This window comes from Anthonomus grandis, chromosome 3 (genome assembly GCF_022605725.1).
Source record: "Anthonomus grandis grandis chromosome 3, icAntGran1.3, whole genome shotgun sequence".
In the NCBI taxonomy this organism is placed as follows: Eukaryota; Metazoa; Arthropoda; class Insecta; order Coleoptera; family Curculionidae; genus Anthonomus; species Anthonomus grandis.
In genome coordinates, this window is record NC_065548.1 from 36,039,639 (window position 1) to 36,056,213 (window position 16,575).

Consider the following 16,575-nt stretch of genomic DNA (forward strand, 5'->3'; position numbering starts at 1 on the left):
CATTTGCCTTTTTAGCATTTAATTTTGAATTAATGTTTTCATTTAATTCTTTGAAAATTTCGGCAAGTTCATATACGTAATCAGTTTGCATTTGGTTAATATATTTTTCGAAATTAAACTGATAGTTCAAGTTTCCTTTAAGGATTTGAAACGGAGTATATTCGTGTGAAGAGTGGATGCTATTATTATAATTTAATATTGCTATATCTACTAATTCTTGTATAGTTTTACTTCTATGATCATTTCTAAGAGCAATAAGGCTTTCCTGAAGGGTTGAGTGAAATCTTTCGACGGGTGAATTCGAGTTGGGGTTATAAGGGGTGGTGAAATGTAGTTCAATTCGGTAGGTTCTACATAAATCTTGAATTAGATTACTCTTAAAAGATGTTCCGTTATCTGCTGTTATTTTACAGGGCGTTCCGTGATGTGAAAAGTATTTTATTAAACTTTGACATATCTCTATAGAGGTTTCGTTTATAGGATATGCTGTTGCGAATTTAGAGAAATTATCGATTAGGGTTAAATATTTTTGGCCAGATATGGAATAAATATCCATGTAAATATGTTCAAGAGGTTTTGATCCTGTTGGTGTAGGCTTATAAATTACTTTATATGGATGTCGATCGTATTTTGTCTTTTGACAAGTTTCACATGTATTTACAAAATTAATTACATCACGCTCTAAGCTTGGCCAATAATATCGTTGTTTGATATTTTAAATATTTTCCGTAATTCCTCGATGTGAAGTTTTCGTCGTATGGTATCTCTCGATAACTTCCTTTTGTTCAGCAGGGGTTAAAATGTCTTCTAATAGGGTGTTTGAATTTAATAACTTATACGCGTTATGCTTAAACGTTTCCTGAAATATTCTTATGACAACTGGCTCTAATTCTTTGTTTTGAAAAAACAAACAATAAGTATCGGGTGGTAAGTTGTCTCTGAATAGGATTTGTATTTCATTAGTTATAGGGCTGTTATTTATAAAAATTATAAATCTCTTTTTTGTTTCAAATAATCGGTCTTTCTGTATGTATGGCTTTTCTTTAGTTGTCCATTTAAAAATAATTTGGTTTTTGAATGTATTTATCGATTTATTTACATATGGTGCTCCTAAGATTGGGTCTTCTTGTGACGTATGCACCGTATTTGTTTCTGAGTTGTCTCTCTTGTATTTATCCTTTTCCAGTTGTTCTAATGTCAATTTTTCCAATGAACTACCTGTGTCTGTTTCTGAATTATCTTTTCCTGGTATATCTACTATTTCCTTTTTACTTGTAGTAGGTTTTGGTGATTCTTGTTGTGGTAGGTTAGGTAGTTCATTAACCTTTGGTTGATCAGCTGGTTTTAATAAAACATTAGAGATTATATTTATTTTCCTTTTTTCTTTCTTTTTCTTTGGTCTTTCAAATAAGTTTTCTTGTGTATCAAAGAAATGTTTTATCTTATCATGCCATGTATATTGGTCGTAATCTTCGTTATCTTCACAAGTTGCTGACATATGCGTGGGTGATGGTTTTCTTATTTCCATAGGATGAATTTCTCTTGGTGGTCTAGAAAGTGCATCGGCATTGACGTTGTGTTTTCCTTTTTTATATTGAATGGTATATTAGTATTCTTGGAGTTTTAATCGCCATCTTACCAATTTTGAATTTGGTTCCTTAATCGAAAATAGCCACTGCAGTGATTTATTATCTGTCACGATGCTAAATTTTCGACCAAATAAATATGGACGGAAGTATTTGGTTGCCCATACAATTGCCAATAATTCTTTCTCTATTGTCCTATAATTACATTCTGCTGTGTTTAGCGTTCTACTTGCATAAGAGATAGGTAAATCTGATCTGATGGATCCTTGAGATAAAATTGCTCCTATTGCATATTCTGATGCATCGGTTGTCAAGATGAAGGGTTTACTGAAATCTGGGTACTGCAATATTGGATCGTTTGTTAAAATGTTTTTGCATAATTCAAAAGATGTACGAAATGCCTTATCGTGGACTATTTTTACGTTTTTCTTTAAGCAGTTTGTCAGTGGTTTTGTGATTTTTGCGAAGTCTTTTATGAATTTCCTATAATATCCAATGAGACCTAAGAAGGATTTGATTTCTTTTGGTGTATTTGATATTTTAAAGTTTTTAACAGCTTCTATTTTGCGAGGGTTGGGTTTAACGCCTTCCGCAGTTACTATATGTCCTAAGAATTCGACTGTTTTTTGTAGGAATTCTGACTTATCTAGTTGTATTTTCATGTTGTGCGACATAAGTCTTTCAAATACTAATTTTAAGAAATTCATATGTTCTTGTAAGCTGGTAGAGAAAATTATAATATCATCCATGTAAACTAAACATATTTTTCCTAATAAACCACGTAATATGTTGTCCATTGTACGCTGGAATGTAGCAGGTGCATTACTTAATCCGAATGGCATGCGTGTGTACTCATAATGTCCATGTTCGACATTGAATGCAGTTTTTGGGATGCTTTTAGGGTCCATTTCTATTTGATCGAAGCCGCTAGCAAGGTCTAATGTGGTAAAGTAGTTGCATTTTCCTAATTTGTCCAATATATCAGTGATGTTAGGTATCGGATATCTGTCACTGATCGTCTTCTCATTCACTTTTCTATAGTCAATCACCATTCTCCATTTCTTTTGTCCTGTTGCATCTAACTTCTTCGGTACTATCCATACTGGTGAACTCCATGGCGAATTAGATGGTTGAATTATTCTGCTGTCTAACATTTGTTCTATTTGTTTGTTTATTTCCTCTTTATGAATATAGGGATACCTGTAATTTTTTGTATATACTGGAATTTCATCTTTGATATTTATAACGTGTTTAACTTGACTAGAGAACGTTAATATGTCTCCAGGTTTATGTAAAATACTACTATATTTGTTAATTAATTTAAAGAAGAAAAGAATTTAAATAAAGAGTTGTTCTCGTTCCTCTTTATTTAGGTGTTCATGACGTAACAAGGTTTTTAAATCTAATGGTTCTGTACATTTAGATTGACTAGAATTTTCGCCTATTTGTATATTAAAGATTTCAAAGTTGTTAAGTTCGATTGGTTCAATTGGAAATCCATTATCTAAATTTCCTTCTAAAGCTATGTACCTTTTCGAACGATTATAAATATCTACAATATAGGAACTTTCTTTAATTGTAACAAGAGTGGGTTGAATTTCAATTTCACCGTCAAAGTAATATGGAACAAACCATGTTGTATTTTCGGGTAAATTTGTCTTAATCGGGGTTTTTTGTATAGTCTCTGGTGGTATTTCGACAATAAATTTTTCAAAATCCTGTCTATACTTAAATGGAATAGTTAAATAATCATTGTATAGGGTTTGATTTTGTAAATCAATATTTAGATTTAATTTACGAAGATCTTTTATACCTAAAATTCCATCAAAGTAATCATGAAAAGAGTATAGAATAAATTCGATGGGTTCTGAAATAGCAAAGCTTGCGAATAAGGGTATAAGAGCTCTATATTTAGCTTTTTGCGAACCTGTACATGTTTGCAGGGTGCTAATATAAGGTCTTATGGTTTTTGGGAAAAACATTTCTACTATGGAGGGTCTAAGTAATGAAGCATGTGAGCCTGTATCTATTAATAAACGAATCTTAAAATCAGGGCTCTTGATTTCTATAAAGGGTAGTTTATTTACTTGAAAGCTATTTAATGTTAAGCATGGTTTTGTTTCTCCGAGGCTTCGATATGAAAATTTTCGAATTGATCTGTTAGATCTTCTTCATAAGATTGTAATTGATTATTATCGAGGTTTTCATATTCTTGCTCACAGAAATCAAAAAATCAGAAAAATTAGGGTTATCATGATTAATAGAGTAATCATCTTGAGGGTAAGGGAGGTTTAAATCAGTATTTTCAAGATGAGCTAAATCGTGTCTCATTTGAGGTTAAGGGATTTTTCTTGGTTGAACACTCACTCCGGACATAGGTTTTGGAAATTGAGATTTAGCTGAAGTATATTGTATACCTGACATTGGTTGTGGAAATTGATTTTTATTTTGTTGAGGGTTTCTTTGAGAGAAATCTTGATTTTGTGGACCTTGGGGTCTGACAAAGTTTTGATTCTGTTTTCTATAATTGGGATTAAATGGCCTATAACTACTATATTGATTCTGAGGTTTTGGAATCTGACTCGGGTAATGTTTATTTTGATTGTGATTGTGTTGTGTTCTTTGTATATTATTTTGAGGTTGATTTAAAGGTTTTTTGTGTATTTTGTTTGTGTGGGTTGTGATTTTGTAAATAGTTATTTTTAAAATGGTTCTGACTGCTTAATATTTCATAATTAGTAATTATGTCAATTGCCTGGTCTAGAGTTTGAGGGTTTTGCACTATAATAATGTTCTCAATTCACTAGAGATATTAGCAAGAAGATTTTGAGTTGCTGTTAGCTCGTTTTGATTTATAAGTATAGTTCTGGCTTCTATATTATTTATTTCTGAGCAAATTTTATTATTAATTTTATTTACTAAAGCTTTTAATCTTTGAATGTAGTCATTTGTTGACCCATTCTTTCTAGTAAGGAAAATCAACTGTTGTTGTAAATTTGCTCTAGTTATAGGGTCACTGAATTTTTGCTGTAAGGCTAATTTAATTTCATCCCACGAATTCAAATCGCTTCTGGTAAGTAAAAAGTCTTCCGCTTCTCCTATGATTTTACTCTTAATGGCTAAAATAACATATTCCTGTTGCGATGAATCTGCATTGTAATATCTTGTGTGAAATAAGTTAATTTGGTTAATGAAAGTATCTAACCGTGATGGTTTTGATGTCAAACGTTTTCAAAAGGTTACACGTTACAGTGGATCGCAAAGCATCAGCCATATTATTATCTGATTTCGAATTAAAATCTAAATTATTTACAGTGGAACTTTCTGCAAAATTTTCGTTATTTACAAGATCTAGGGTTACTAAGCTATTCGTAGAAATTTCAGCGTATTGTTGTTCTAAACCTAAGTTGCTAGAATCGTTTTCAAAAATTGTAGTTTCAGTACTACGACGACTAACTCTTGGATAAGTTATATCACTTAACCGATCATTAAACTTTTTCATTTATAGAACATGTGTTTCAATCTTAATTAACAAGATGTACAACTATAAGAAACAATTCTGTAAACACTTACAATTGAAAGTTTCTCAGTTTCGTTCTTGTATCAACTATCTGCCGCTGCTGTCGTAGATGTTTGTAGTGGACACTAGCATACGCCAAATTGTCCTACTGGCCTCTCACAATGGCGAACCAATAATTGAGATGATCTGCCAGGAGCCAAAAATGTAGTCTTGTTGCCTGAGATGATCTAGATCCTTCTTTAACTGTTGAAACAGATGAGCGTTGAACTCAATCGATTGGATGCTATCACATACACTAAGTATCTAGTACTACTGACTATAAGGTACTAGTAAGCACTGATAACTATCACTTAGCACTAATATCACTAGCACTCACGTACTCACCGAGTATTCGCGTACTCAATTTTCGTGTTACTCGAAATGGATCAACTTTTCGCTCTTAAAGGATCCTACCGACTGCGCCACTTTTATTTTATTAATTGAAACTTCCTTTTTTAAAAACAATTCGTTTAATTAAAAAGAAGAATACAATTAAAGCAACTTACAAACTAACATGACGTTTGCTTAAAGACTACCGTTTAATGACTAATTCGCGCCTGCAAAGCAACTGGTATATATATAAAATAAATGCTGAACAAGCTGGATGAAGCGAAAGAGAATGAATTAAAATATACATAGGCATAAATGGCCATATAACTATATCAAGAAGCTTTCTTAAACACAACAACTAATAGATTTAATTCGACCCTATTTTCCACAATCTTCTATTCATAATAGAGGCAGAGGAAGTAGAGTTACCATTGAATGGGCAGTTTTACTATGTTAAGCACAGAACACAAATATATAGACTGAATACTAACCTAAGTAAAGCTTTTCTTTTCTGTTTATTTTGATTTTTGAAAGATAACCTAACTTTCTAAGTCAGACAAGGGACTTTTGGTGTGAGTCCATGAGTTTTAAGGTGCTTTCACACTAAAGCTGTAATTTAATAGCACATAATTTAATAGCCAAAGTAAAGGGTTAATATTTATTTTATTGTTGATTTATTAATTACACCATAATATACAACACTTGTACATAATATTAAGGGTCTACATAATATAATTAATTGTATTTATAAATCTCCCTGTCTGTTCTTCCTTGTGAGATTTTCTTTCAGGTTTATAGGTATAGTGCTTTTAGTAATTTCCTGTTTTTCCTAATTTTCTTGGTTATCGGGATTTTCTTATCCATCTGGGATAAAACAGGTGGCGCTTATATTTTATTGAACCCTTGTGGAATCCACGCCGCTCTACCAAAGTGGTTAGTGCTAGTCGGCTCCCCTTTGAGAAGATCCCCTGAGCTGTCTCTATTGTCTATAGTAAGTCTCCCTCCTTCCATTGGTTCCCTTGTACCCATTTTCTAACCCTCACTTCCCATACCTTTACTCTCCCTTTTTCCTTCCTGCTATTACCCATCCATTCAAATTTCATTTAATCCAGGTAAATAAAATAAAGTATTAAAGTAAAATTAAAGTATTGGATAAAGTAATAAATTGTTATTAATCATAATTATTAATATTTTTTTTTCTATTTAACAACTGTATCAAATGTCACACTACCAAGGGAGTCACCCTCGACTTCAGCTGTTCCATCACCACTGACATCTCCCATTAATGGTGATGAGGGGAGACATAGGCAAAAGGGTAGTCAAAATGCGGTTGAAGGAGCTATTTTGAAAGCCCTTGAAAAAATCAATGAACCTGTACAGATGCCCGCCCCAACAATGCCAGATATTAATCCAGTCTGTCAGAGAATATCTGATATGTTGGCATTAATGCCTCAAAAGGAGAGAACTTTTCTTGAAATCAAGCTGCTGCAAGTGGCATATGAGGGCAGCAAAGAATACTTGTAAATTATATTTATTCGTATATATGTATTATTTATATTTACAAGATTCCAATTTAGTTTAATTAAAGGTATGTTATATGTTAATATTACAATTAAATTAAATTGTTATCTTATTTCCTAATTAAACACATAGATTCAGTTTTTCACCTTAGTTTTACTGCTTTATCATTAAACAACTACCTATCTGTAATAAAAAAATGTCTAGTGCAATAAACTATATATTTTTAGTGTAGTATTGCTCATAATTATAACTTAAGTCTATAAGAAAAACAATATAACTTATATTAGTACAAATATATTGAATATAATATATACTCTCGAGTTTAATGAAAAAGTTTACATTATGTTCACATCAATTAAATTAAACAACTAAATATAAGCTATATAACTCCAGAATAAGGCAATGTAGACCATCTTCTCAATAAATGCAAGAACACCTACTGAAACAATTTACAAAATGTGAGATTTACTTAATTTAAAAAAATGAAAATGGTTGAATAAGTCAATCTTATATATAAAATAAAATATAACTTTGAAAAAAATATTTTATAAGGCTCATAAAGAACCTAAGATAAAATGAAACCAAATAAATTTATTATAAACAACTAAATAATGTTCTCCATATAGATACAAAGTGAAAATATTAGAAATGGATTACAGTCTTTATTAAGATTAAGATGAAAAAATTACTAAAAGTAATTAGGCCTTCATTCCAGTTATTTTGTAACTGTTAAGCTATTTATTCCATTGGAAAGTGACTGCTCCATCTTCCATAAAATATTTTTTTAATCTGTTCCTCATATTTTCTGCTGCTCTGCCATACATATTAGTGCTTGTCCTGTTTACAGGCAGGAGGTCTAGCCTAGGTTCACGTCTCCAGTCTCCTTCAATAATATTTCCTTTTTCATCTTCCCTATCAATAATTGTCGCACTACAATACTGCTTTTCTTTATTTTACTCATTATCAATTATGAAATTGTGTAAGCAAATTGTAGCTTTCACTATGGCAATTATGGTTGGTTGACTACATATAATAACATTTCTATATATTCTCCAACGAGCAGCTAGTATCCCAAATGCGTTTTCAATCACTCTGCCCCCTCTAGAAAGCCTAACAAACTATTTTAGTTATTTTTCAAATCTAATATTAAAATAAATTGGTTCTACCTGTAATTAAAAATTCTTTTATCTTGTGGCAAAAATTTACCAGAATATGGACGCATAATGTAAGTGGATAGGGGAAAAGCTTCATCAGCAATGATATAATAATTTAAAGGATCTTCATTATCTATCAAAATAGAGGGTTCTGGAACATTAAGTGAGTTTTCTAAAGGCCCTTTTCCCATGTTGGAGTTTTTAAAAATCCCTCCATCACTGTGTCTCTCTTCACTGCCAATGTCAACCATTATGAATTTATATTTAGCATCACATAATGCTAAGAGAACAATGCTATGAGATCCTTTATAATTATAAAATGTTGATCCTGAATTTGGTGGAGCCTGTAAGTATTTTAAGACATATAACTTTAATATCATTTATTACTGTTAAGGGAAATACAATACCTACTTGAATTACAACATGTTACCCATCAACTGCTCCAATGCAATGAGGTAATTGCCACCTTTCTGCAAAATTACCAGCAATAGAAAGAAAGAAAGAAAGAAAGAAAGAAAGAAAGAAAGAAAGAAAGAAAGAAAATGTGCTATATTACGTAAGACAACAAAATCTTGTGTACAAGCATCCTAAAAACTAAAAAATTCCAAATTCACTTTAAATTTCAAATTTCAAACAAACATAACATCTAAAACACTTTACCATAAAATTTACACACATTACCAAAATTAATCATAACAAAACAGATTGAGAAAAAAAAAGCATCTTTTTGATAAATTTCATTAAAAAATAAGTAAAGCTGTCAATAAAACAGAATTTAGAAGAAGTAAATTAAATTATTTAACAGGAAACAAAACTAAAACACTAAAATGATGTCAGAGCACAGGTTAAAAGGTATCATTAAAAAAATCGTTAAGGCTATAATATGCCCTGGATAATAAAAGTGATTTTAATTCCTTTTTGAATCTCTTAACTTCTAAAATTTGTCTGATACATAGAGGAACATGGTTGTAAGTTTTTTTGCTAAGGTATATAAGTGAGTTCTTGGTGAGGGAGGATGTAGGGATTGGTAAGGGAAAATTGTTAACCTGGTGAGTCATATGACCAGTGTTAGAGGGAGGTTTAGGACATTTATGAATAAGAGTAGCTGTTTCTAAGATGAAAAGAGAAAAAAGAGTTAGGATTTTTTGAGATATAAAGAGAGGTTTACAAGAATCTCTTAACCCAGAGGAACATAGGTATCTAACTGCCTTTTTTTGAATCACAAAAATTATGTTTAATAATCCCTTGTTGGTTAAACCCCAAAAAGGCAAGCCATAACGAAGGTGGGACTCAATAAGAGAAAAGTACACTGAATGTGCAACTACCCCTCCCAGCTCATGCCCCGCCATTCTTACTGCAAAGCATCCAGAGGATAATTTTGATGCAAGATTTAGGATATGATCTTCGAAGCAAAGGCGACCATCAATGGTAATACCAAGGAACTTACAGCTTTCTTTGTTTTGCAAGGGGGAGTTTTCACTAAACATAAGGCCCTGAACGTCACACTTCAATCCCATAATAAAGGTTTTGCCCACATTAAATACAAGCCTGTTTGCAGCACACCACTCCGATAAAATCTTAAGATCCTTAAAAACCTGGGCTCTAACATTATCAGAATCTCTATGATTCCATAAAATGGTGGTATCATCAGCAAACTGAACCACTTTGCCCTGCAGTTTTAATGAATGATTAGCCAGGTTTGTTCATTTGGAATACAGAGCACTTTGTCACTTAATAAATCCCACAAAACATTGCAAGTTTCAAGTATAATACTTGATACTGTACTCTGAGCAATTCTAAATGCATATGAAAGAGAGACCATACTATTGCCACTAGCAAGGTACCTGTAAATAAAATAGTACAATTTAAGTTTTCCTTAAATGTATATTAGAAGTATTTACACAGTGAATGCATAAAGAATAAGTTGTATAGAAAATTAAATAATGAAGCAATTAATAAAATTTATGATCAATACTTGTATATAATAGGTCTGTCAATTTTTAAGAATCTTTTAATGAAAATATTTCCTTAATAATAAAAAAGTAATCTTATACATGCCTTAATGTAACTGCAAGTCGTTCACCACTAGATATTGGCTCTCTTACACAATAGAGTTTTGTTAATTTAGGTCCCACAATATTTAATTAAAGGGTATTAAAAGTCTCACATGTAATTCTCAAATAATTAAAATATTTTTCTGTGTCTGAAAGGCTCATTTCATTAAGTAATTGATGGTAGACCTTGTTCTTTAGGTTTCCTGAAAATATCTCTGATCCAAAATCGTTTTGGGGTATACTTTCTAGAATCCTTTTTGGTATACAATAAAAAAAGAGATAAAAGCAATAAATTTTTTCGGCGTTGCTGGGTCTCTATAGCCAAAATCCTTTCATTTTGTACCTAATAATGTAATAATTATTAGAAATGGTCCATAGTAATATTTTTTTTCTACCTTTCTATAACGATCCATATTATATTATCCTACTGATTTATGAAAAAACACCAACAAAAAATCCTTTGAAAAATAATAAAAACTAGAAGAAATTCACCAATTTCATAATATATGACAACAAACAAAAAACGTAAACAAAATGTCATGTCATAGTTGTCAAATAAGTCCGATATCGTATAAAAAGTTAAATTTATTTCAACTTCATCCGATGACGGAAGATTTCTTAAAATTTTCGTATGGAAGATGGCGCGAAAATTGTCTAACCAATCAGAGTTCCGTCGGATCATCGGACCATCGTATGACGGATGCATAAAAAATAACCACTGATGCATGCATGCAACCACTGATGGATGCATGATAAATAACTCGGGGATAAAGAAGGTGTTTACCATATTAAGGTAACGTTCAGACGTTACTGAAACGGTAACCGCATTTTCTTCAAAAAAAATAGGGACCTATCAAGCCGAATTTGAATTGAATTGAAATTTGTCAAAGTACCAAATGTAATCTGACGCACACCCCTCCCTTCTCTAATGGCCGATCACTACCCGTCCAAAAAACGTTCGCTCTTTGTGCCGCACCCTATCTAATATCTAGTAAAAAATGACGTTTATAAATAATAAAACGAAATACAAGTATTTTACATATATTCGTTTATTTAATGAAAAATGTAAAATAACAATAATAAAACGTATAAAATATTTACATTTCCTATTTTTTGAGCGCACTCTCTGTTTTACTGGCTAATATTTCCGACCCGTCCACAATTCAATCACAGCAGCATCGAGAGAAACCCGTATCTTCGTCTGTTTCACGTTATCCGCGCCGAACTTGCCTTCTGATCTTTATCTGACAAATATTGATTGTTGAACGGGCCTAGGTGCCGTAGAAAGACTCGAATCAACCGTAAATATATACGGGGATCGATCACTAAATATCGTAATATATTTTGCAGTTGATTTTAATGCGTATATGTAGTATGTTGATTGTATTTTGTAGATACTAAATTTTGGAGCTTGGCCAAGTAACTTCACCTAAGCTACTACTTGGGCATGGCTCATTTTTCTATAATGAATGAACCTAAACCTAAATGATCCTAGACCTATAAATTTATTATCTACTCGTATAACATAAAAAAGTTTTCTTCATATCCTTTAGGAGTTTGGAGAGTTATAGCTATTAAAATGTTTTTTTAACATCTAACAATTGAACAACTTTTTATCAAAAAAAACATTTATTTGTAGAGGCTTGCAACCATCAAATATCGATTTAGATATATATTATTAAAAAAGTTTTATAGAAATTCTTTGGAAGTTAGAGCTTTTTTCATTTCTTTAACATTTGACTTTTTAATTGATATTTACACAAAAAACTGTTTTTGAAGGTTTGTAACTACTATAAATTAATTTAGGTATTCATTGATAATATCTGGACAAAATTTTATTAAAATCAGGAGATACGGGCATTATATCGATTAAAAAACAGGGAACGCGGACTATAAATAAATCGCTGGCAAACGACCACTGCTGCGTTCTTGATTCTATGCCGGCAACCTATATGAATATGAGACTAACTTCACAGTGATATTGTTATTAACCTGACATTTTTTAATTTATTTTCTGTGGAAAAATTTTAATTTTCGCTTTTCAGAGTTTTCAGTACTTCTTAAAAATGTCAGACCTAACATTCAAAAAATTCCTGAACAAAAATGCCGTTTTTATTGTCATGGGACCTCTACTTTTTGGGATACATTGGGGATGGTGGAAAATGCAAAATAACCCTGATTTAGTTGACCCCAGGCAAAAGAGAGATTTGCCAATTTATACAGTAAGTTTTTGCCAAAATGATTTTATAATAATAATATAAATCATAAAAGTAAATAAAGGGGTTATAAAAAACATAATATATTGTAAATTATCAAACACACAGGTGAAAAATACACATTCTATATAAATACAACATTAAAATTCTTTCACATAATTAAAACATTAAAGTTTTCTCTAACTGCAATATGGATTTCAAAAATATAAGGAACTAACTTGATCATATACCCTTTTTGTTTTTCTAATTGACTGCTGTAACACTGAAATTATTAATCATCACATACTCAAATTAGGTATTTTTATTATATAATTAGATTTTCATTCATTTTAATTTCAATATTCCAAATAAAGTTAGGTATGATATTGAAAAGAAGAAAGGAGTGCAGAGATCAATAGATAAAAACTTAGCTCCTGGGTATATAAAAAAATCTATTATACTTCAAGTAAATTATTGTATTTAAGATTTATTGAACTTAGATTAAATTAAAAATAATGAAAGGCATCACTGAGGATTTAAGTTCTTTTAAATACATGAATATGTTATTTCTGCTCTTCTATTTTCTGCTTCTTTTCAATATTTGAGTGTGTGAGATAGTATTTTCTAAATTGATTTTTACTATAAAAGGGATATAATATCGTTGGCTTGCTGCCAAAACTCATTAAGTCAAAAATGATTCTTTGATTGAAAAATGATTGAAAAAGTTTCTGGAAAAATCAATTGTTTACTAATGCCGATGGTTTAGGTGGTTTTGGGAAAAAATCATTTTGTAGTTTTTAGTTTCCGGCAATAAAATATGGTTTTGTGTGTTATTTCAAAACTAACAGTAAAATAATAATGAAAAAGTAGTATTTTGTTAATCAATAATTGAAAAGGAAAATATGAAATGTGACTTAGTGAGTTTTCATTTTATGTGAAATATTGTCAAATTACTGACTTAATAAGTTAATTTTTATAAATAAACTTGATGTTATAAGTGAACTTTTTTTGGTAATATACCTTTTTTTATTAAATTATTATATTATATTATTTCTAAATAAAGTCTTGGATAAATCCAGTAAATTAAGAAATTCATTAAACTTAAACTCTTTGGTGATGAATGGATCTCCAAATTTATTTCGGTTACATTTGGATCTAGCTCGTTTAAAAATACTTATCCAGTCATGGACTACATAAACTGGTTGATATTTTTTCTCTTTTTCAATGGCACTGTGCATGGAATCAACCTCCATGTAGCTGTGGCCACTTTCTAAGAATTTATGCTCTATGATATCAACCGCAGTTGTTTGAACAATATAAAGAAATAGAGCAGCAATATTCTGGTTTCGGTTTTGTCCACCGCATGCATCCGAATATAAGGTTATGTGTTTTACTTCTGGCTTTAATCCTATAAACCAATTATACAGTGATATTCCAATTTCACAGCTACCTCACTTTCCATGTAGTTCAGTCCATGCAAAGCAGTATGCTCTGTGTGGTTCTGGAGCTTCATAAATAGTTAAGTTATATATATTAATTTTTCGGCTGTAATACATCGGTGAAACATCGGAAGATGGAATCTGTAACACAGATTGTAAATCGAACGTAACCATGATAAATGCAGAATTGTCTTCCAAAGCAGCTTAATCAATTTCTTTTGATCGGGCTGCTTCGTTTTTCCGAGTAATATGATTTTGGTATGTATCTTCCAAGTTACAGCGGTCTTTAATGTTAGAATCTTGATATCAATTACAAGTTGCGTACTGATCTTTTTTTGACTTAAAAAAAGAAATAAGATATGCAAAAATTTTTTCTATATGCATGGGAAGAAACTGATTTAAAATTATTCTTTAAACAGTAGGCCCGGTATAGGTCGTACATCTTGAGAGATTGATAGCTTACGATCTAAACAGATTCGTTTTGAAGATTTTCGATTGTAATGACTTTCCATTGTTGGAAAACCTTCAATGTGGGCCTTTACAATATCTATGTCAGAATCGGAAGTTTTATTAACAGAAGCTTTTTTTCCTCTTCCATCTTCACCTTCGAATACACCCAAAGAACTTCTCTTTTTAAAAGCTGTAAAAATAGGACCATTATTTATATTAAGCGTTTTCATAAAAAATGATTGACGAATTCTTATCTTGTTAGTACCTTTATAGAAAACAGAATTTTATTTTGACATTTAAAATTCACTAAGTTCCAGTGATGGCACCACATTTATTATATAAAACTCATTAAGTCACTTAGTGAGTTTTTGCATGAACTCAAAACAGGCTTAATGACTTAATGACTTAGTGTGATTTTTATGGACTTCTTTTTGGTACTTAGTGAGTTTTTAAGCGTTTAATATTTGGTTCAGTGATAGAACAACGTTAGACTTAGTGATATTTATCAAAATCTCAAAGTCTGAAAATATTGACTTAGTGAGTTTTTGCTGCAAGCCGACGATATATAGTATAATAAATAAAGGGTTTTTCATAGACTCAACAAACTCTAGTGGGTACAATTTATAAAAAATTTAAACTTTATCCCCTGATGATTGACACTGTTCTGTGTCTGAAATATGTTGGAAATTATAAAAACTGAATGATTGGTTTTTAATTGAATGGTTGGTTTAATAAACAAGTGGAGGGAGACTGTAGGATTTTCATTTTACCTTAGTTGATAACTGCACTGCAAGTATGGACTATTTCTTCACTATAAATAATAATGATTTTATAAATAAAACTGTTATTAATTTGTCAGATAGAGTTTTATCTGAAACTGAGAAATTTGGTCTTTCTAAAGGTCTTAATCACTCAATTACTCCAAAAATTCTGCTGAATAATTTATATAAAATTCTATGCCACTATTATCAAATTTATAAAGTTTAGTCTAGCTGGCTTGACAATTATTTTTCAAGTCTGTAAATATTAATGATAATGATTTAACGTACTTTTTCTGTGATCCACTGGTCTCTGAAGATGAGATGTTACTTCATGTCAACATTGTTTTTTGCCCAAAAAATCAACTTTCACAAATTGTTCCTAATTCTGACAATATGCCGATGAAGCTATTAATGGACATACATAGAGAAAGCATTTCATAGAGTGAGACAGTGTCTCATCCTAAAAATCTTTGTCAGACTTAGATGTGTCTCCTTCTATTACTTGCCTAATTCAGTCACATCTTATTTGTAGGTTTCAATATATTGAAATTAAATATTCCAAGTCATGTATCTTTAAAAGTACATGGTGTTCCACAGGGCTCTAACCTTGAACCACTCTTGTTTTTGGCTGCTGTCAATGGCCTGACTTGCAATATTAAAAATGCAAGGCATTGTTTGCGGACATTTTCAAGTGTTTCCTTCAGATTTAGTTAGTTTAGTGATTGCCAGATGAATTTTGCAATGTTGCGAGATGGTGTGAATTAAATAGGTTCAGATTAAATGTCAGTAGGTGTGCTTGTATGTCAATCTACCTAAATAGTAATCCCATAATTTTTAATTACACCTTAGTAGTGAACAACTTCCAAGAGTACTCCAGCAGAGGGATCTAGAAGTAATTTTTTACCCGACTTTTTAATTGTCTAAACACATTTTATCTAAAGTAGAAAATGCCCAAAAAATTTCTGGATTTATTATTTGAACCTCAAGGAGCTAAGTGTTGAAGTGAGTATCCATCTTTTTGATAGCTTAGTTTTACCAAAGTTTACTGAATAAAATACAAGTTGCTTCACTGAGCTCCACGCGCCAAATTAGAATTCTACTGAATTCTACCTATTCACCGCCCCTCACTTCATTTGCCGGGCGACGCTCCAACAATCGAATTTGTTGGGTTACACAGTGAGTAGAGTTTAAATCGTTTTGATGTGCGAGCATTTTATTACTAGTTGTACCGGGTGGACTCAGTGGACTGGCAAATTATTATAATCTATTATATTAAAATGTCGACTTATTGTTCGGTAGACAGTTGTTTTACAAAGCGTGGAAGTGGTTTGATGTTTTTAGATGTCCGAAAAATTAAAATATATACATAAAATATATATTTATATATATAATAAAATAACAAATAAGAAATAAGGGTAACCAATTACATGTCAGGTTATAGTACCTCTCTGTCTTGAGAGAGTGTGTTGTGACCAAAATAACGTGCGCAGTTTCGTTTTCACATAAAATAAAATATGAAAGTTGGA

General features: G+C 31.2%; 1 long non-coding RNA gene across 1 annotated transcript; it reads right to left on the bottom strand.

The window, feature by feature from the left end:
- Nucleotides 1-7,629: 7,629 nt before the first annotated feature.
- LOC126734481 (uncharacterized) lies at nt 7,630-10,539 on the bottom strand. The gene is made up of 3 exons (XR_007660067.1): nt 8,558-10,539; nt 8,163-8,494; nt 7,630-8,106 (listed from the first exon to the last, which is right to left on the bottom strand). It is a non-coding gene; the product is annotated as an uncharacterized LOC126734481 (long non-coding RNA).
- Between the last annotated feature and the right edge of the window lie 6,036 nt (nt 10,540-16,575).